The sequence below is a fragment of the Microtus pennsylvanicus genome, chromosome 10 (genome assembly GCF_037038515.1).
Source record: "Microtus pennsylvanicus isolate mMicPen1 chromosome 10, mMicPen1.hap1, whole genome shotgun sequence".
Classification (NCBI taxonomy): domain Eukaryota; kingdom Metazoa; phylum Chordata; class Mammalia; order Rodentia; family Cricetidae; genus Microtus; species Microtus pennsylvanicus.
In genome coordinates, this window is record NC_134588.1 from 78,445,739 (window position 1) to 78,467,900 (window position 22,162).

At 37.4% G+C, this 22,162-nt stretch overlaps 1 protein-coding gene and 1 pseudogene across 2 annotated transcripts in view; one reads left to right on the forward strand and one right to left on the reverse strand.

The window, feature by feature from the left end:
• Positions 1–22,162, reverse strand: part of Grid1 (glutamate ionotropic receptor delta type subunit 1) — a 759,372-nt gene that overhangs the window by 217,079 nt on the left and 520,131 nt on the right. The gene's annotated exons all lie outside the window — the stretch shown is intronic.
• LOC142858330 (glyceraldehyde-3-phosphate dehydrogenase pseudogene) lies at positions 14,955–16,113 on the forward strand (annotated as a pseudogene).

Below are 22,162 nucleotides of genomic sequence, written 5' to 3' on the forward strand. Positions count from 1 at the left end.
TAAAATTATTTCATTGCTACTTCATAACTGTAATTTTGCTACTGCTGTGAATTATACTATAAATATTTGATACCCAAAAGGTTTGTGACCCACAGATTAAGAACCACCTTAGGTAGGAGGTAATAAATTTAAAATGCCAAGTGTTAGAATAGTCACAAAAGAAAATTTTAATATCCAAGATAACTAAATATATGTAATAAAGTAGTCATGAAAAGCTATGTAATAATGTAAAAAAAGGAAATACATAAAAACTAAAAATTCTAGGTCACAAAATAGAAAAATGTCATATAACAAAGTTGCAAATATAAGACTATATATAATAAAATTAAATGTAGATAAACATTAAAGATAAAGATTGCTGGAAAGGGACTTTTAAACAAAATATGCTATCTATAAAATTTTTTAGAGTAAAAGGAAAAGATCACAAAATTAAAAATAGAACTTGTGAATGACACAACTGTAACACTCATGACTGTACAGTGCACTTCATAAGTGAAGGAGTCCGCATCAACGTGCAACAGATAATTGAATGTGCCATTATTATGGTACTATTCACAATAGCCAAGATATGGACCAGCCTAGATACCTACATGCAGATGAATGGATAAAGAAAATGAGGTTTATATACACAACAAAGTTTTACTCAACCATAAAGAAGAATTACATCATTTGTAAGAAAATGATAGAACTATAGATCATCATGTTAAGTAAAAGAAGCCAGACCCTGAAAGGCAAATATCACATATTTGCTTATACTCAGAATCTGATATGAAAGAGGAAGGAGGACTAGGTCAAAAGAGGAAGAGACCTAAAGGGAGTGGTGACCAGCTAATAAAAAGAGTCATGGAAGGAAGCAAGACTAATGCATGCTTTCTCTTATATGTGACTATAGATTCTCAAAAATATAGAACATGAAGTAGAGGGGGCTATGAGGTAGAAATTAGCCTAAGATGAGAGAAGTTAATGGACAAGGGAAAGAAGCATTGTGTGTTTTCTTTATGGAGAATCTGGATATAAAATCCAAAGGAAGATTCATGTGGAGGGAGGTAAGGCATCATCAGGAGAGGAAGGGCATCAGCAGAGGGAGGGAGGGCATCATCAGGAGAGGAAGGGCATCAGCAGAGGGAGGGAGGGCATCAGCAGGAGGAGGGAGGGTATCAGCAGGAGGAGGGAGGGCATCAGCAGGAGGAGGGAGGGCATCAGCAGGAGAGGGAGAGAGGGCATCATCAGGAGGAGGGAGGGCATCAGCAGGAGGAGGGAGGGCATCAGCAGGAGGAGGGAGGGCATCAGCAGGAGGAGGGAGAGAGAACAGGAAAGATAATAGTTTTGGCAATCTGAGAAAGATTAAATTGTGTGTGTATGCCTGATGAAATCCATTATTTTGCATAATAACACAAAATACTAAAAATCTGCAAAGGCTAAGCTCATCAAAGATAAAACAATGAACTTCTAAAGGCCAGCCACTGACGATGGTGTAATGATCACCTTAAACGAATAATCAATTATACTTCACAGCAAACAAAAGGGGTTTTCTTTCCTTATATAACAATAATTCATTACAGAGTCACAATAAGCTGTATCTAATAAAAGAATAAATATACTAAACAAAAACTGACATAGTTTAAGGCTTTTTTAAGCAATTGGCATTTTTAAGCACTGTCAAAACATTTTAAGTACATAGAAGTCTTCCACTAGTCATACCCTTACCTAGTAGGCACTAATGGAGCACTAACTAAGTCTAACACCTAGTTATACAGACACTCCACTCACCTAAACTAACTATTGCTTCTACTGAACAAGCTCCAATGAGTTCAGAGGACAAAAATCACATTGAGAATATGCTGTGGCCAAAGTAAAATTAACCCACAAATCAATGATGAAAATATTTTCAAATAAATCTGAGCAATAAAATTTAAATACCAAGTCATAAAAGTTCAATAGGTCAAAATTTTAATGAAAATTAGAAAATATTTTCAACCAAAAGTATATATTTTGTAGGATATCAAAGTTTGTAGGATATAGTTAACACAGTACACACACACACACACAATTCTAATAAAATATATACACACAAAAATTCTAATAAAATGACAAGAGAAAGAGAAATTAAACAAAATAAATAAAATTAATGAACTATTTCAAAGGAGTAATCAATAAAATTGACTACATAAAGAGAAAAAAACATAAATTAGCTTTTGAAAAGATAACATTAACATTAACAATCTTGTTAAGGACTTAAAAAAATCATGACAGACAGAAGAAAAGTAACAATTTAAATGACTGTTATAAAACTAGTATGCTACAAAATTTGGAAAATAAATTTGAGAGAAGTATTTTCAGATTCAAATCACCAAAACTGATACTGTAGGAAATTAGAATGCTAAACTGAGTTTATAGTCTAAAATTTCCAACACAGAAAATGCAGGTCCACAGGTTTTATGTTGTTGCTTAAATGTAAATTACTTGATGAAGAATGATAATACTGACCCCAATAACCATAGTTACCTAACAAAACCCTAGTACCAAGCATGAGAAATCTCCTTTCACAAGTTCTTGGTCTACAACCATAGGCTATCAATATTGCCTTTGGTTACCTCCCAGAATTTGAAGGTAACATGCTGCTATTGGTGAAGACACCACAAAGGACAGAGTTGGATCTGATCTGGATGACCCCTTACTGAAAACCAGCTCTCATAGTATGGGAAATACATATTAGCTGCTGAGGGAAGAAACAATCAATAGTTCTACCCAGCTGAGATGCCTACAACCGTAGCAATGACCATTACCACAAGATAGACCCACAAATACCTAGATACATTATGGACAAACTATTGAAACTCAGAGGCATAGAAAATCCTCAGCTACAGAAAAACGTACTCCTATAAGAGGAGCAATGATAAACTAATGGATGACTTAAAAAAGAACCTCCCAGAGGAGAATCCAATGCTACTGTTCTGTGAAAAGGAAATAGTACAGACTGCCCCTAAGTCCTCATCTCTAGGCCCATGGATTGGTACACTTCTCAACCCTCATTGGAGAAGTTGGTTTAACAACGAGACCCACAATTGTCAACATGCAGAGGATAAAGGACAGTGGCATGCTCAGCTCTAAATGTTACATCATATCAAACTTTCCAACCTCAGGGCTTATCACAGATGAGGATGCAGAAGGACTGCTGTTGGCTGTTATTTCCTTTTTTTAAAAAAAATTCTCCTCTTGTGGGGGCCTGCCACTCAGATCCCAAATCAATACAAGAAGGCTCATTATTACTTATAAATGCTTGAACTTAGCTTGGATTATTTCTTTTTTACTTTATTTTTGGGTTTTTTTTTATAGATTTTATTGAGCTTTACATTTTCCTCTAGTCCCTTCCTTTCTCTCCTTTCCCTTTCAATCCTCTCCCATGGTCCCCATGCTCCAAATTTACTAAAGAGATCTTGCCTTTTTCTACTTCCCATGTAGATTAGATCCATGCATGTCTCTCTTAGAGTCCTCATTGTCGTCTAAATTCTCAGAACTGTGAATTGAGGGCTGGCTTTTTTTTTTTGCTTTATGTCTAAAAGCCACTTATGAGTGAGTACATGTGATATTTGTCTTTCTGGGTCTGGGTTAACTCACTCAATATGATGTTTTCTTGATCCATCCATTTACCTGCAAATTTCAAGATGTCATTTTTTTCTGCTGTGTAGTACTCCATTGTATAAATGTACCACGTTTTCCTTATCCATTCTTTGGTCAAGGGGAATTTAGGTTGTTTCCAGGTTCTGGCTATGACAAACAATGCTGCTATGAACATAGTTGAGCATATATCCTCGTGATGTGATTGAGCATCCTCTGGGTATGTACCCAAAAGTGCTATTGCTGGGTCTTGAGGAAGATTGATTCCTAATTTTGTGAGAAATCACCACACTGACATCCAAAGGGGCTGTACCATTTTGCATTCCCACCAGCAATGCAGGAGTGTTCTCTTTATCCCACAACCTCTCCAGCATAAGTTGTCATCAGTGTTTTTGATCTTGGCCATTCTTACAGGTGTAAGTTGGAATGTCAGAGTTGTTTTGATTTGCATTTCTCTGATGGCTAAAGATGTTGAACATTTCTTTAAGTGTCTTTCAGCCATTTAATATTCCTCTGTTGAAAGTTCTCTGTTTAGGTCTGTACCCCATTTTTTATTGGATTATTTGTTCTTTGGATGACCAATTTCTTGAGTTCTTTGTATATTTTGGAGATCAGCTCTCTATCCAGTGTGGGGTTGGTAAAGATCTTTTCCCATTCTGTAGACTGCTGTTTTGCCTTGTTGACCAAGTCCTTTGCTTTACAGATGCTTTTCAGTTTCAGGAGGTCCCATTTATTAATTGTTTCTCTTAGTGTCTGTGCTACTGGGGTTATATTTAGGAAGTGGTGTCGCGTGCCAATGTGTTCAAGTGTACTTCCCACTTTCTCTTCTGTGAGGTTCAGTGTGGTTGAATTCATGTTGAGGTCTTTGATCCATTTGGACTTGAGTTTTGTACATGGTGATAGATATGGATATATTTTCATTCTTCTACATGTTGACATCTAGTTATGCCAGTACCATTTGTTAAATATGCTTTCTTTTGTTCATTTTATATTTTTTGTTTCTTTGTCAAAAATCAGGTGTTCATAGGTGTGTGGATTAATATCCAGGTCTTCGATTTGGTTCCATTGGTCCTTCTGTCTGTTTTTATGCCAGTATCAGGCTGTTTTCAGTACTGTAGCTCTGTAGTAGAGTTTGAAGTCAGGGATTGTAATGCCTCTAGAAGTTCCTTTATTGCACAGAATTGTTTTGGCCATCTTGGATTATTTCTAGCCAGATTTTCTTAAATTATTCCATTTACCTTTTGCCTCTGGGATTTTTTCCTTTGCTTAGTTCTGTGATCTGACTTTTACTTTTACTCTGTGCCTAGCTGTGTGGCTGGGCAGCTGGCCCCTTCTTTTCTCACTCCTTGATCTTGTTCTTGTTTCTTGATGCTTCTTTTTCTTCTTCTGTTTATTAGCTCTGCCAGTCAGTCCCTCCTCTTCTTTCTTCTGCCTTGCCACTGGCCATTCAGCTTTTTTATTAGACCAATCAGGTATTTCAGACAAGCCAAGTAACACAGCTTCACAGAGTAAAACAAATGCAACCCAAAAGAATGCAACACAACTTTGCATCATTAAAACAAATGTTTCACAGCATAGAAAAATCTAACACATCTTAAAATAATATTCTATAACAAAGGACTGTAAGCAGTAGAGGTAGTGAATAACTGAACAAACACAGCTTTGAGGGACATGATAGGATCATTGCACACATAAACTCACAGAGGCTGTGACTTTATGCACAAGACTTGCATATGACCAAGTTAGCCAAAACCTAAGCACAGATGAGAGAAGGGCTCACCTGTAGTTGTGGAGCTTTTGACAGTTTATGACTGCTGTAGGATAGGCAATTTTCCTTAGGGATAGAGTTCCTGAAAGCTACTTAGGGGCTAGTAGCTGTTTCTATACCCATGCATATACAGGCAGCTCTAAGTGGACTCAGTAGGTTTAAAAGAAGAGCGCAGAAACTTAGAAGGGGAAAGTGATGAGGCAATAAGGGAGGAATTAAAATAGAAGGAGTAGGAGGTGAAGCTGACCAAAACATATGCACACATTGTCTATCTTCTCCTTTCCCTCTCTCCCTTCTCCTCCTCATCAAAGCACAGACATATACTCTCTTCCCTCTCCTCCCCCTCTCCCGTCCCATTTTCTTCCCCTACTCCCTCCCCCCCCCATCCATCTCTGTGATGGTACTGGTGTGTTGATTTGTGCTTCTTTCCCTCTGTTCCCTCTATGTTGCCCTTAAGTGGTCTCATATGGATATCAAGGTAGTGGCAAGCATAGTACCTATACATAAAGATACTTTAGAAACTCATCTATTTCTTTGTATTCAATGAATGTGAATACATGGCATCAAAATTGTTCAAACCAAAGATAAAAGAGGGATAACAAAAAGACCAAAGGATAGAGAGGGTATCCAGATTTAGAGCACAACGTTAAATTTCTAACATATGTCCCAGGACAACTCTATAGAAGGGAGAGTTTCTCACGAATAAAATATTTAAAGGATGATTGTAGAAACTCCCCCAGACAGATGAGGAATACACATTTATAAATTTCAACACTTAATGAATCCCGAAACACATAAAAACAAAGAAATCTAATTTTTAGACACATCTTAACCAAATTGCTGAAAACCAAAAAAAAAAAAAACCTTACTATAGGCATCTCCAGAAGAACACATCATATCCAGAAAAATCAAGATTAAAATGACCTCACACTTCTCAGGAGAGCATATGTAGGCCAAGAAAGCTCTGAGACACAGAGCATTGACCAAAGGAAGGATAGCCAGAATTTTATATTTGTGAAAATATTCTTCAAGAAAGAGTAAAGTTAAAATGTTCTCTGAAAGAGGAAAAGAAAGGAGTTTTCCCCACCAATGTCACAGTATTAAAACTGTATAATAAATTGCTTCCAGAGGAAAATGATACCAAAGGAGAATGTGGGAATCAGAAATAAAAGAAGAAGAAAGTAAACAGTGAATATGTAAAACCTCTCACTTCTGTCTTAAGCGTTTTTAAATGTATGCAACTGATGAGAGCTTCAAAATGCATTGTCTAGCAGAGTTTCCAATGGATGGAGATATAGCCAACATTCTATAACAAATAATCAATGTCAGGATGAGAAGGGAGAGTCACAGTTTTCTTTATTTGGTGTGAAGATGAGCTCTAGATAATCCCATGAGCACTGGTGCAAAAAAAGAATACCCAGAAAGCAAAAAATAAATAAAAATATTCAGATAGCCCAAAACAAGACAAGAAACATGGATGAAACTGAAGATATAATAAAATAAAAAAAATCAATAATAGTCTATGCAAAATCTAGCCCTATTAATGACATCATAAAATGATAATATTCAGAACACTCCCATTAAAGACAGATGCTGACATTGAGAAAGGCAATGGCTGGCCATATGCTGCTTAGGCAAGCCACAATTAAAACATAAATATCAGACAGATTAAAAATAAATGGACCCTAAAAATAAATAAAAACAAAACTTAAAAAATAACTAAATAAATGGATAGGTAATAGTATCATTTATCAAAATTTGTGGATTAACCAACAGGATATAGAAGGAAATGTATTGAATTAAATTATTATATTAAAGAAAGAATAAACACACAAAAGCAGTCATCAACTTTTCCACATTAACCAAAAGGAAAAAATAAGAAGAAATTAAACATAAACAGTGGGGCAAAATAATAAAGGCAACAAAAATCATTAAGGTTTAAAACTGAAAAACAATAGAAAAAAAATCAATGAAGTCAAAAGTTGGTTCTTAGAAAAGATCAATAAAATTGATAAATCTATTGCTATATTGGCCAAGAAATAAATAGAAAAGACAAATACCTCCAACATCTGTAATGAACTAAGCAAATTACTACAGACCTTCAGATGAAGTTCCTTGAAAGACACAAACTGCCAAGGTCTACTTAAGTCCAAATATCCCGCCCATCTGGATTAAAGACAACCACTGTGCAGTTTGTTTGTCTTTTTGTTTGTTTTTTAAAAAAAATAAAAGACAACTTCAAAAACGGATGACACTGGCCCAGATGGGTTCATCAGTGGGCGGGAAGAAACTATACAAATTAAACATACTCTCTCAGATACACAGAGACAGTGTGTGTTTAGCCACTCATTTTATGAGGTCAGTATAGCCTAATATTCGAACAGAACAGAGATTACAAGAAAACTGGAGGACATCTCATTTAATAGACATGCAAGACCCTGGGTTCCAACTGAGTGTGGTTGTGTAAGATTGAGCCCTACTACTACTTCCAGGGGAGAGGCAGAATCAAGGTCATCCTTGTCTACAAAATAAATTCAAGGTCAGCTGGAATACACGACACCCTCTTTCCATAGCAATAAAATCAACAAAAAGATCAACCAGTAAACCCACCATTCCATAGTGCTAGAAAACCTACAGAGAAAGGTTTACATAAGATAATCTCAATCTTTACTAGTCAGCAAAATTATGATCAAACTGACATCAAACTATGATCTAAAAAAAAAAAATAACCTCGGGGCTGGAGAGATGGCTCAGAGGCTGGGAGCACTGACTGCTCTTCCAGAGGTCCTGAGTTCAATTCCCAGCAACCACATGGTGGCTCACAACCATCTGGAATGAGATCTGGTGCCCTCTTCTGCCCTGCAGCCATGGAGGCTGAACACTGTGTACATAATAAATAGATAAATCTTTAAAAAAATAACCTCTCCCAATAAAGTAAAGTCAGAAGGGGACTTTATTTACCTAATGGAGGTTTCTAGAAAACAATCCTACAATAATGTCAAGCAAATGTGTTCTCCCTAAGAAAGGACTGAAAGCAGAGAAGGATACCTAATTAATAATCTCCAAATGCCATCTTCTTTGAATGCTGATTGAATATAAGATAAGGAAATAAAGTAAGAGAGCGAGAAAGAAAGGAAAGAGAGAGAGGGAGGGAGGAACACGGAGAGATAAAGAAAAATTGAAAAGAATAATATTCATGACTGAATTTATTTCCTACGGAGAAAACCCTAGTAAATCACACCAAAGCTACTGTTTTACTAACAGGGCAGTTGGACAAGGTTACAACATACAACCCAGATAGGACCACTACTGTCTGGCAGTTTCCACAGAATTAAAACAGGCGCTCCACAACTTTATGAAATAGTAAACCACTCCTGAGGGAGGAGACAGCCCGACCCAGCTGCTTGGAGGAGATTCCTACATTGTTGACCTAGCTGCCTATAAGCAGAGAGCTTCCGGGTATTCTGTGAGTCTACTCATGTTGGGGTGAACTTTTCCATGATACAACTGTGTCTGAGTCACCCCTGCTTCTCTACCTGATCCTTCACCCATATTTCTAATTTAAAATCAAAACAAAACAATGAAAGCCCCTTGGTTTACCAAGTTGGACTTGGGTACATTTATTACTTTGGTACTGGATTCCGATTCCTTTCTCTGGGATAAATTAAATGGCTCTTTTCCCCCTGCCTCCTGATATCTCTCTCCTCTCTCTTTCTTTCTTTCTTTCTCTCTCTCTCTCTCTCTCTCTCTCTCTCTCTGTAATATAGCAAACATTCTTGAACATAAAACTTTCAAACTTCTAGCATATAGGAAAAAAATTCTAATGTTCATAGGTTTATAGAGGTTATAGATAAGACACCAAAAGCATAATATATCAAAAAATTCAAAATGTATAATGTACCGACATTCAAATAACACGTGCTTTAAAGAACAAACTATTACGGGAATTAAGAAGCAATTGAAAAATGGGACTAGCTTTAAGACACATAGCTAAGGGACAACAGTGTCAAGATCCATTTACAGGTGGGGGAGATGACTGAGCTGGTGAGAGTACTTACAGCCCCTGCAGAGGACCTGGGTTAAGTTTCCAGCACCTGCAGCAGGTCACCTGCAACTGCCTGTAACCCCAACTCCAGGGAATCCAGTGCCCTCACTGAACACCAGAGCAGCACCCCGTGGTATACATATACATAGGCAGGCACATATATATTCTCATAAAATAAAAATAAATACAATAGATAAAAATATTCCAAAGAATACACAGAATTTCAAGTTTCTCCTCAATGATCAATCAAAATAATTGCACTTTGAAAGGAGACGCAACAGTCAAATGGACAGAGGACCAAGAGGGCACACAGATGACAAATCTGAATGGTTGAAATTAATGATACTAACAAAAAACGGTGAATGCAGAATCCTAGGAAGAATGTGAAGCATAAAACATATCAATTCATTGCTGTACACATGTAAAACTGTGCAACCTCTTCGATAAAGAGTTTGGCAGCTCCTAAAGAAAATAAATCTACACTCACCACATGTCCCCTCAATCCCACAGCAAAGGGTTTATTCCAGAGAACTGAAATTTATTTTCACATAAAAGTATTTACACAAATGTTAATAACACTTTTATTTGGAAATTCCAAAATCTAGAATAATCAAAATGTCCTTCAACAGCTGAATAAATAAATGAACTGGTCCACCCACAGAATGGAACACCATTATACAACAAAAGAAACAGACATTAAATTACAAAACAACATTGGTGAATATTAAGTAGATTTTTCTAAATAAAGGAAGACAAATTCTAGAGGCCCACAAACTGCATAACACATTCATATGAAGTTCTGGAAACATCAAAACTGTAGGGACAAGACACTGAACTGCCTGAGAGTTGAGCAGCTACAGGTCAAATGTGGAAGGAAGGCCTTTGGCCATTTTTAGAGTGCTGACATTTTTCCGTTGGTTGATATGCAACCTTGTGCATTCAGCACACACATAGAACTGTAGACCACAGGCCATAAGCTTTACTTTATAATTTAACAAAAATTAGAGGCAGAATGTTAGCAGATCCCAGGATGGAAAATGAAGTGTGAGAACACAAGTGTAATCCCATTACAAATGTAAGGCACAACCTCACTGAAGACAGTCAGGGAAAACGGAGTTGACTAAGTAGCTCTGGGAAATGGTGTTTTGCTTGGATTCTGTGAGGCTAAATACCAAAAGGACCATAGTTAAACATTGTTCTATAGTTGGTCAATTTGTCTCTCACAAACATATCCGGAATCTGATGCTACATATATTCAAGGGTTTCCTAAGAAATAATTTGCAGGCAAGAGGAACCAGAGTCAACTGTTAGAGAATGAAATAACAAACAAGCAAGGAGAGAAGGCTATAATGAGGCCTTCACAACTGAGTTAGAAATCACAATTATGTACGCATGCATTTTTGTGTGTATTTCCATCTGTTTGTGAACATTCACACAAGTACACACAGGGGATGAAGACAGACAAAGATCGACAAACAGACAATTGGATAGTAGCTATTAGAGAGAGTTAGACAGATAAATGACAGATAAGAAGGATACAGAAATGCACACCTCTGAATCTACCTGGAATAACATACACACGTGTAATTCCTTCCTCTGTCCGCTGAAAGATCTTGAAAGCATTGATATGTCAGTAACAGTAGACATATCCATCACTGTGGTTTTAGTCTTCAAATACAAGTCCTCAATGAAATAATTCTGAGTTCTGTGAGAATTGTCTATGTCTATGTCAGAGGCAAGGAAAATCCAAGACACACTCTCAGTACTTTAAGCATAAGAAAACATGGAAGTCTTCAAAGGGACAGGAGGTTAGGAAAGCACATGGAAAAAGGAAAAAAACTCCTCTTTCTACAAGAACATTAAATAATGAGAAAGGAATCAAAGAAATATAAAAGAAGCTTGGAGCATAGCAGTCGTGAATGCTTCAGGCAGAACACACAGACAAATGATAAAATCGGTAGGCAAAGTTTTAAGAGCAAACAGAATATTTGTAGGGTTTCAAAGTATATCCTTCTAGTCCCCTAAACTGTTACTAATTAGTGCAATGATTGCACCATGTAGCTACTTTTTATATACTACTAATACTTAAGGATGAATATTAACTCCCTTCAGACATGGTTCAAACATAGATTTGATTCTAATGATTAACACATGTAAACAAAAACAGTTTTTTCACATTGGAGAAGCCTTAGACATAAATTAGACAAGTGACCAAAGTTAGCATCACCAGTGACATCTGATAGACAGGACATCGGATAGACACTGGCTAATGGGCAGAATACTGAGAAGAAGAGAACCTCATTTCCCTGGAGTTCTTCCCATAAACACACAGTTCCCATCCAAGCAAACAAAACAATCTCTGACAGACTCAAAATGGAGAGGCCTGAAATATTGTTTCAGCTTTTCTGCAAATACCTGATCACTCCTCTTTATAGACACAAAACAAGCAAAGCTGTCAAAGGTCTTAGATGGCAGACACCAGGGAATCAGAATAACTAAAGTCTATGCAACGCCCTAGAAAAGATCCAGAAACAGGATAGGAACATTGCTATGCATATAGACAAAATCAGGCTAAAGTCCACAGTCAGTAGCATTGTTTCAAAGTTAATTTCTTGGTTTTGACATGCTTTGTCATGTCAAATGCTAATATTAGAGGAAGTTGGGGCAACTGTACACAGTAATGTTTTGTGCTGTCTTTGCAACTCTTCTGAGAAATATGAAATTATTTTTAAACACACTATAAAAACCACAGTGACATAACTCTATATAGCAATTAAATGATTAGAAAATTTAAGCTTGTCTATGCCAAGTGTAGGCAAGGATGCATAAAAACTCAAATTCTATTAAACCGCTTGGGGAAACTGAAAATTGAATAGTCAGAATGGAAAATAGATTGGAATTTTTTTTTACAACTTAACATCAACCTGCCATATGACCCAGCATTCTCCCTCTTGGATATTTACCAAAATAAGTAAAATCTATGTCCACACAAAGTCTTTTTACACAAATACGTGTAGCAGCTTTACTGGATGTAGTAAAAATCTAAACACAATACAAATATCCATCAACAGAAAAACAGATAAATAGTGTTTTTTCCCTTGTATGGAACAGAAGGCAATATTCTATAACAAAAGGAAATAGCATAGAATCACAGAGTGCTCAATCTGAATAAAAGGACAAAAGAGAAGACATGATTCTATGAAATTCTAAAATGTAATCAAATGAACTTGATATAGTAGAGAACAAAACGGTGGTTGACTGAGAATGAATGTGTGAGATAGATGGGCAGGGAGATTTTAGGGTGATGCTAAGATTTGAAATACTGATTGTAATGAAACATTATCATGCTACAAGTATATATTGATTATATATATATGTACTTATATATATGTGTGTGTGCATGTGTATGTGTTAAATTTTTGTTTCAGTTATGACTCTATACATTGCTAAATGTCATTGTAATACACCATGGAAAATGGTGAAATAGTCTCCAAATAAGGTTATAAATTATGTGGTATCGTGTTAAAGAAAATTACAGAAAAATGTGAATGATGTAAGAGATGACTAGAACGCAATTATAATTTATATGCATGAGTTAAAGGAAATAGAAGATAAATGGCATGTGTTGACTTAAAACAAAGAAAAAGAGAAAACAACACGAGTTACAGATGCAACTAGATTTTCTGAGAGAGGAGAAAGACTGCACGAAAATTAATGCATTAAGGCTTAAAACTGTGCAAAACTAATAATTAAACATAAAGAATCGATTAATTCCATTATACCCGAGAAATTAAAGGAGAGGTATACCTAGATGATATGGCACCATTACTGAAAATTTAATAGCAACCAAATCAGAAACTTTCAAATGAAATCACCAGAAATACCAGCATACCAGAAAACACAATGACACTTTTTAAACGTGGGAAGGAAAACATCAACTAAGAATTCTGCACCCAGTGAAAATAACCTTCGCCAGTGAGTGCGGAATCCAGATACGAGAAAGACCACAACAGGGAGAACCTGATGCACTGAAGAGACCTGCACTGGAAGCAACCCTGAAGGGGCTTCTTCAGTAGATGGTAGGACCAGAGGAAAATAGCGCAAAAACAAAAGAAGACTGTGTTTTCAGGTGTAATTTCTATAGCTCATGCTTGGATGAGATGGAGAAAGGAGTCAGAATGATTAGAAAGTCAGTATCTAGGGCAGAATAGTTAAATAGTAACTGAATAATAGTAACTAAACATAATAACAATATCTTATAGCGTTTAAAGCAAGTGTACAATTTACCCATAAGTCTAAAGAGGTAGAGTTTTAAAGAGGTAAATGTTGACAACATTAGTCATATGGGCGGAAATGACACCTAATTATAATGAATCAAAATGTATATTTTAATCTGAGTTATTCACAGTTCTGTGAATAATGAAAAAGTCTGTGAAAGCCTGTATGAAAAAGATAAAAGATGTGAAAAAAAGTACTAATTTTAAAGTATGAATCACCAGAAAACAGCAAGAAAATATTCAACAACAACAAAAACAGGGTGAATCAGATCTTAAAGAGTAAGTGGCACATGTAGGTTGGGACCCTTTGAGAGTCACATTACTAGATATTCCACATATCAGATGTTTACATTATGATTCTTAACAACAGAAAATTACACTTATAAAACAGCAATGAAATAATTCTATGATTGCAGAGGTTACTATAACATGAGGAATTGCATTAAAGGGCTGCAGCATTAGGAAGGTTTAGAAACACTGATCTACAAGAAACCATAAAGAAAACACTTAAAGCCAGAAGAAGAGATAATGACTTCATTAATAGGACTCCAATATCTTGGGAAATGATAGAAGCTCGGCAAAGGCAGTTTCATTATAAAGCTCTGTATAACAAAATAAACAACCAACAGAGTGAAAAGAACTGGAGAACAACTTTGGTGACTTCTCATCCCATAAGATCGTGTGATGCCCAGACATCCCAGACAGATCTACAACACAACTCCTGTAGCTAAGGCTCAGGGAACATTGTGGAATCAGGAGCAGAAAGATTGAAAAGTCAAAGGACCAAAAAATATGCTGTGACAGTGTGTCTCCTAGAAATGACAGGAAAGCCACACACATATCTCAGAGATATGACTCCCTAAGCAAGTCTTGAACAACGTCACCAGAAGATGTGTTAATGTGTAAGAGGGAAATCTCATTTTGCCCCAGTGATGGAGGAGGGTCAACTGTCTATTGGTTAATTAATAAAGAAAACTGCTTGGCTTAATAGGTCAAAACATAGGTAGGCGGGGAAGACAGAAGAGAATGCTGGGAGGAAGAAAGCAGTGAGGGCAGTCGCCATGACTCTCCTCTCCGAGACAGATGCAGGTTAAGATCTTTCCTGGTAAGCTACCACCTCGTGGTGCTACACAGATTACTAAATATGGGTTAAAGCAAGATATGAGAATTAGCCAATAAGAGGCTGAAACTAATGGGCCAAGCAGTGTTTAAAAGCATACAGTTTTGGCTCTCTGCTCTGCCCTGTTCTAGAGACAGCTGCTTCTTTTCGTGCAGTGCCAGCCTCGTTCCAGAGACACGATGGTGAAGGTCGGAGTGAACGGATTTGGCCGTATTGGACGCCTGGTTACCAGGGCTGCCTTCACTTCTGGCAAAGTGGACGTTGTTGCCATCAATGACCCTTTCATCGACCTCAACTACATGGTCTACATGTTCCAATATGACTCCACCCATGGCAAGTTCAAAGGCACAGTTAAGGCTGAGAATGGGAAGCTTGTCATCAGCGAGAAGGCCATCACCATCTTCCAGGAGCGAGATCCCGCCAACATCAAATGGGGGGATGCCGGCGCTGAGTATGTTGTGGAGTCTACCGGTGTCTTCACCACCATGGAGAAGGCTGGGGCCCACTTGAAGGGTGGGGCCAAGAGGGTCATCATCTCCGCCCCTTCTGCCAATGCCCCCATGTTTGTGATGGGTGTGAACCATGACAAGTATGACAATTCCCTCAAGATTGTCAGCAACGCTTCCTGCACCACCAATTGCTTAGCCCCCTTGACCAAGGTCATCCATGACAACTTTGGCATCGTGGAAGGACTCATGACAACAGTCCATGCCATCACGGCCACCCAGAAGACTGCGGATGGCCCCTCTGGGAAGCTGTGGCGAGATGGCCGTGGTGCTGCTCAGAATATCATCCCTGCGTCTACTGGCACTGCCAAGGCTGTGGGCAAAGTCATCCCAGATCTGAACGGGAAGCTCACGGGCATGGCCTTCCGCGTCCTACCCCCAATGTGTCTGTCATGGATCTGACATGCCGCCTGGAGAAAGCTGCCAAGTATGATGACATCAAGGAGGTGGTGAAGCAGGCATCCGAGGGCCCACTAAAGGGCATCCTGGGCTACACTGAGGACCAGGTCGTCTCCTATGACTTTAACAGTGACTCCCACTCTTTCACCTTTGATGCTGGGGCTGGCATTGCTCTCAGTGACAACTTTGTAAAGCTCATTTCCTGGTACGACAATGAAATCAGCTACAGCAACAGAGTGGTGGACCTCATGGCCTACATGGCCTCCAAGGAGTAAGAAGCCCGCCCTGGACCACCCATCCCAGCAAGGACACAGCAAGAGAGAGGTCCTCGGCTGCTGAGCAGTCCCTGTCCTAACTAACCCTTGACACTGAGCATCTCCCTCACAGTTTCCATCCCAGACCCCTCCAGAATAGCTGGAGGGGGCTTAGGGAGCCCTACTCTCTTGAATACCATGAATAAAGTTCATTGGACCCCCTCAAAAAAAAAAGAATACAGTTTCCGTGTAATTATTTCGGGTAAAGCTAGCCGGAAGCAGCCCGCCTCTCCGCACAACACCCCAGCCCTAGACAAAGAACTGCAGGTATTTTATTCATTTAGAGATCTTTCTGTCACCTTCCATGTGTACACACACACACACACACACACACACACACACACACACACACATATATATATATATATACATACATATATACATATATACATATCTTTATATCCTGCAACATTTTTCTGTCTTTACTTTCAGCCTAAGCAGTTTGTTTTCCTTTCCTCAACCCCACTGCTCTGTTGTGTTTTCCCCAAGTCAGAGCCTCTGTGATGGATTCTCCTCTCTTGTTAACTATTCTCCTGTCATAGTTAAAAATAATCAATATTACCGCTTTGCTTGCTAATCTGCTGGAATAATATCTTACTATTTTCTTTTTTTTGTTGGATCATGTTCAAAGTTATACATATAAAACACTGAAAATGCTCCCTCCAATGCAGATGTTGTGGAATTAGAAGCCATGTGCCATTAACAGTGATTGCATGAAATTCACAAAACCAAGATCTCTAAATGAATAAAATACATGACACACAGAGACAAATATTTTAAGTTTTATTTTTTTAATTATATGTCAATAATAGAATTGGATAAAAATCATGTTTTAATTTTATCTATTCTTAAATATAATATTGAAGACATACCCACTTGTTAATATTCAAAAGGCCTTGAAATATTGGCTCATTTTCAATAGAAAATAAATGATTATAATAATCTACAGAATATATAACATAAAACTGCTTTAACTATTAAAATGCATAGGAATATGAAAAAAAAGAACTGCAGGTAATAAATTACTACTAAGAAAGCAGAATTTGTCTTTTTCAAAGATAAAGCCACTAATGGTTCTCCATCACCAACTGGTCGGTCCTAAAATTATATACATACGAGCAACAATAAATGGACTCAGCAGATTCCAGCTATGTATTAATGCATAAATATATGCAACAATAATAATCAAAAATAGAGGCTACCAATTTGAGAGGGAGAGAGTGAGTATGGTTTGGAAGGAGAGAACAAGGGAGGCATTGGAAAGAGGACAGAGAAGGAGGAAATGATATAAAAATTGAAAATGTTTTTAAATGCTGAGAATAACTGACTAAAGGCTGCCCAACACAAGCCTTTAGTCACATCTACAAAGTGACCCTTATATTGTGACTCAGGGGAAATCATGGGAGAGCTGTGGAAAGATTGTGGGAACCAGAAGATGAAGATGCCTGCTGTGAAGGAGTTTCTTTAGAGACAAGGAAGCTACATCCATAAAATCTCAACAAAACGGGTGCCTAAACAAGGCCTGCATAATGACAAGAGCAATAGACTACTAAGTCAGGTGGGGGGAATTTCACTAGGTCTCACCCCTAATGGTAATCAATGGCTGCTGAAAGAGGGAGAAGCGGTTTTCTCCAGGTATGAGCCCCTGTTTGGTTTTCCTATTACAAGTGTTATTAAGTATTTTATTACACTTAAAAGTGTATGTCCACCTATGTGTATGTGTGTGTGCGCGTGTGCATGTACTGGGGAATGGACACACATGCCAAACTGTGTCTGTAGAGATCAGAGGACAGTTCACAAGACTTTCACCCTGTAGGTACCAGGGATTGAACTCAGGTAATCAGAATTTGGTGGCACAGACTTTTATCCACTGAGCTACCACACTGGATGAATCATTTTCCTTTTTATTGACATGAATACACTAATGTATTTAACAAATTATTCAACTATTGCTGCTCATAAGAAACCCACTTTAAACACAATGACAAGGATATCTTACTGTCACATAATATGATGACATATCATATGAAATTAATTTTTAAAGGAGAAACTAGAAGTATAAGCTGGGCAGTGGTTGCACAGGCCTTTAATCCCAGCACTCGGGAGGCAACAGCAGGCGGATCTCTGAGAGTTCAAGATCATTCTGGTGTGTATGAGTTAGTTCCAGGACAGGCTCCAAAGCTACAGAGAAACCCCGTCTCAAAAAAATAAGTAAATAAAGGAGAAGTATCTATGGTGGTAGCAGATAAAGAAAATTACCAGAAAGAAACAAGGATAGTACACAAGCTTAAAAGGATAAATCCACAAGGGAGACCTAATGATCTGATAAGACTATATATGTATACTCAAAAAACAGATCCTCAAACTACATGAAGCAGAAGCTGATAGAGCCAAGGGAAAAGTAATAAGTTCATTAAGAAGGGGTGGGGAGCCAAGAACCCCATCATAGCATTGGATAGAAAAAAGTCAACAGGGTAATTACATTTCCAACAGTTCAGCCAGTCAATGCTGTCTAAACACAGAGGCAGAACACCCACCAGTATCAGGTGAACATATGCTCTCTCAAGTGCTTAGTGAATATTCATCAAATAGGCCATGTCCTGGTCCATTAAAGTAACTCAACAAATTTTGAGGCATTGATAGCACACAGGTTAGGCTCTTACATCGTAATAGAATCTGAAAAGGACTCAATACTACAAAGAAGAGATGGAAATCCCCTAGGCATGTGAAAAACTAACATTACACTCCTAAGTAATCCCTGCGCCAGATAGGAAGTCTCGAAGGAAATCTATAGAATACATAGAATTGAATGCAAATGAAGTAAAGCATATTAAAATGAAAGTTTAAAATTGTTCCAGTGTAGCGAAATACGTAGCACTGACAGCTTTCATTACAAAATACCATCAATCTCAAATAATTGAAGACTCTACCTCAAGAAATCAGGAAAAGGGAAAACAAAATGGTCAAAAAATAAAAAGTAATAACTAAAAAAGAAGTGAGTATTAAAACTTAAAGTGGAGAAACAATAAAATAAAAAAAATAAGACTAAAAGATATATCTTCAAAATGTCATAAAGTGGTGAGATGGCTCAGCAGGTGGAAACGCCTGCTGGGGTTCAGTCCCCAGAGCCCACAGAGTGGAGAGAGGGCTGACCACCACAAATTGTTCACTAACCTCTGCAAGCATGCTTATCACACACATACATACAGTGAATAAATAAACAAACAAATAAACAAACAAATTAAAGGTGGGAGGTAACTCAAAAAGCACCCCCAAAACTGGTAAATCTTCTAAGTTATTAAAAAATAGAAAACATATAATAACAGGAAGAACACAAAGACATTGCTACATATGCTATACCTACTTAATGATACAAAAAGTTATAAATTTAATAACTGAGAAGAATTATTCAATGTGTGTGTGTGTCTGTGTCTGTGTGTGTGTATGTGTGTGTGTGTGTGTGTCTGTGTGTGTGTGTGTGTATTTTCAACCAAAATTCAACCATCATGAAACTGGACACAAGAATAGTATTTTAATTTAAAAGTTCCTAAAACAGATGCTTATCAAACATGTACATAATTTAAAGAACTCCTACACAGCATTCTCCGTAAGATAGGAGACAAATGAATACTTTAAACATATTTTATGAATTTAGTACTGAGTGCCCAAAACAGATACAGTACAACTAAGGAAATTTAAGACTGATTATAACTTATGGACTTTGAATAGAAATCCTAGTCTAGTCTATGACATATACAACATAGCAAATACGACCCAATAATGAACAAAAGCTACAGCAATTGAGACACAGTGATAGGCAGACACTCTGGCATATTGACAGGGGAACAGACTACAAGACCCAAAAGCAAACACACACAAACATTCCTAATGATTTATGAGAAAATCCAACCACAATTCAGTGGAGGATGGAGTAGCCTTTTAAACAAATGAAGATGAAGACACTGCTAACAGGACAAAAACCTCAACTAAAATTTCACAACTAACAGTGTAGCTCACAGTGGGTAACAGTGTTAGCACAGTGTATACAACTCTTTCACGGCTGATGGGCTGCAGCCCAGGTAAGGAATTTTCAGTAGACAGCAGTATTTGAGAAAAGCCAGTTTTACCTCTAGGTACATTTGAGGACAGACATAGTTAACTTCATCCTATTCCTCTCCTTTAAGAACTACAGAAAATAGAAACCTCTGTCTATCAAACCCACTCTATCTTAAGCTGTGCCCCAAATCAAAGTTTAAATGATAGATTGATAGAAATGATAGATAGATAGATAGATAGATAGATAGATAGATAGATAGATAGATAGACAGATAGATGATATAGATAATTGTATACATACAATGTTAACATATTAAGAAAAGCGTAAGAGAAAAGCATCTTTGGATTATAAGGATAGGCAAATAATTCTTAAGGTGCCAAATATGGTAGCATACACCTTTAATCTCAGCACTCAGGAGACAGACGCAGGCAGGATGTCTGAATCTGAGACCAGTCTGGTCTACATAGTGGATTTTAGGACACTCAGGACAAATGGGCAGTGGTGGCACATGTTTTTAATCCGAGAACTCAGGAGGCAGAGGCAGACAGATTTCCCTGAATTCAAGGCCAGGTTGTTCTTCAGAGAAAGTTCCAGGAGAGCCAGATAAATAAATAAATAGATAAATAAAAAAAACAACATAAAAACAAACAAAAAAAGAACATCCAAAAATCCAAAACAAACAAAAATTCTTAGGATGGCACTAAAAATATGAACTCTAGTTAAATTTCATCAAAATCCAAATTTTAGTTCCATACAAAGATCCCTAACTGAAAACGCAAAGACAGGTAAAATATTTACAAGCCATACAGCCAATAAAAGGCTAACATCTGGAATACATAAAGAGCTCTCAAAACTCAATAGTACAAAGTAAGGCATCCACTTAGAAAAACAGGCAAATTATTAGACAAATATTGAAGCACATACAAATGGCTGGATTTTCTGGTCATCAGGAAAGCAAAAATTAAATCAAGATTACAGTAAGATGTCTCTTCATCGTTATAAGCTAAAAAAAAAAAGAAAGGATAGTGTAACACTAAAGGCCGCTGGGGCTGGGGAGAAGTTATCTGTGTCATAGCGCATCACTGGAGTATGGATGGGCAGTCATGCAGGACAGCTGTTCTTCCAGCACTGAACACAGTTTCCACAGAACATGGCAAGAGCAGCATCCTAGGTATTTATCCTAGACAACCTGAACATTAGCTTCATAACAGCTTCATTCTGAAGAGCTAAACATTACAAAGAATATAGACAATCCTCTGCCGTTGAAAGGTTAAAGGTTAAACAATCATTGGGCCATTACCTCTCTGAAAAGCACTAAACAATAGAACGATGGAACCATTGATGAAGAAAGCAATGGGATGAATCTCTAGGACATTATGCTGAATGCACAAAAGCTGGTTACAGAATTTTAATTACACTATTGCAAGCTTCAGTTTATGTAACTTTTCAAATTGCAAACATTTAGAGATGGAGAATCTAAGTGCAGGCCTGGCTGTCCATTGTTAGAAGTGCACAGAACAGAGGCACATGAAGAAAGATGTGCAATAATAAATAAGCAACGGGAGGGATCATAATGGTAATATTTCCTGAGAAACATTCTGGCTTGATTGCGGTAGTAAACACATCAACTACACAGAATAAAATTACGTATGAGTGCACACAAACACAAGGGAAACCAGGAGAGTGGAGGTCTGAACCATATCCGTGGGGTGCATTCCTGCTGATGTTCTTCGTCTCTTAGGGAACAACAACAGTGGTTGTAAACTATCACTCATTACGGCCGCATGTGAATCTGTGCTAACCTCAAAACAAACGTTCAAGTAAAATTATAAAATGGAAGAGGAATTAGGGAATAACCGTCTCAGCAAATACTAAAGCCTGTTTTACATCCTCAAAGTAGGGTGGTATGCCTGACACACAAAAGATAAAGGAGCAGCATCAAAAAAATTTAGCCAACCTAATTTATCATGCTACCAGGAAAAAGTAAGAATTACAAGTTTATAATTATATAATCACCTTGATAGACTAAAATTGTCTTTCGTCTTTGGCCAAATGTAA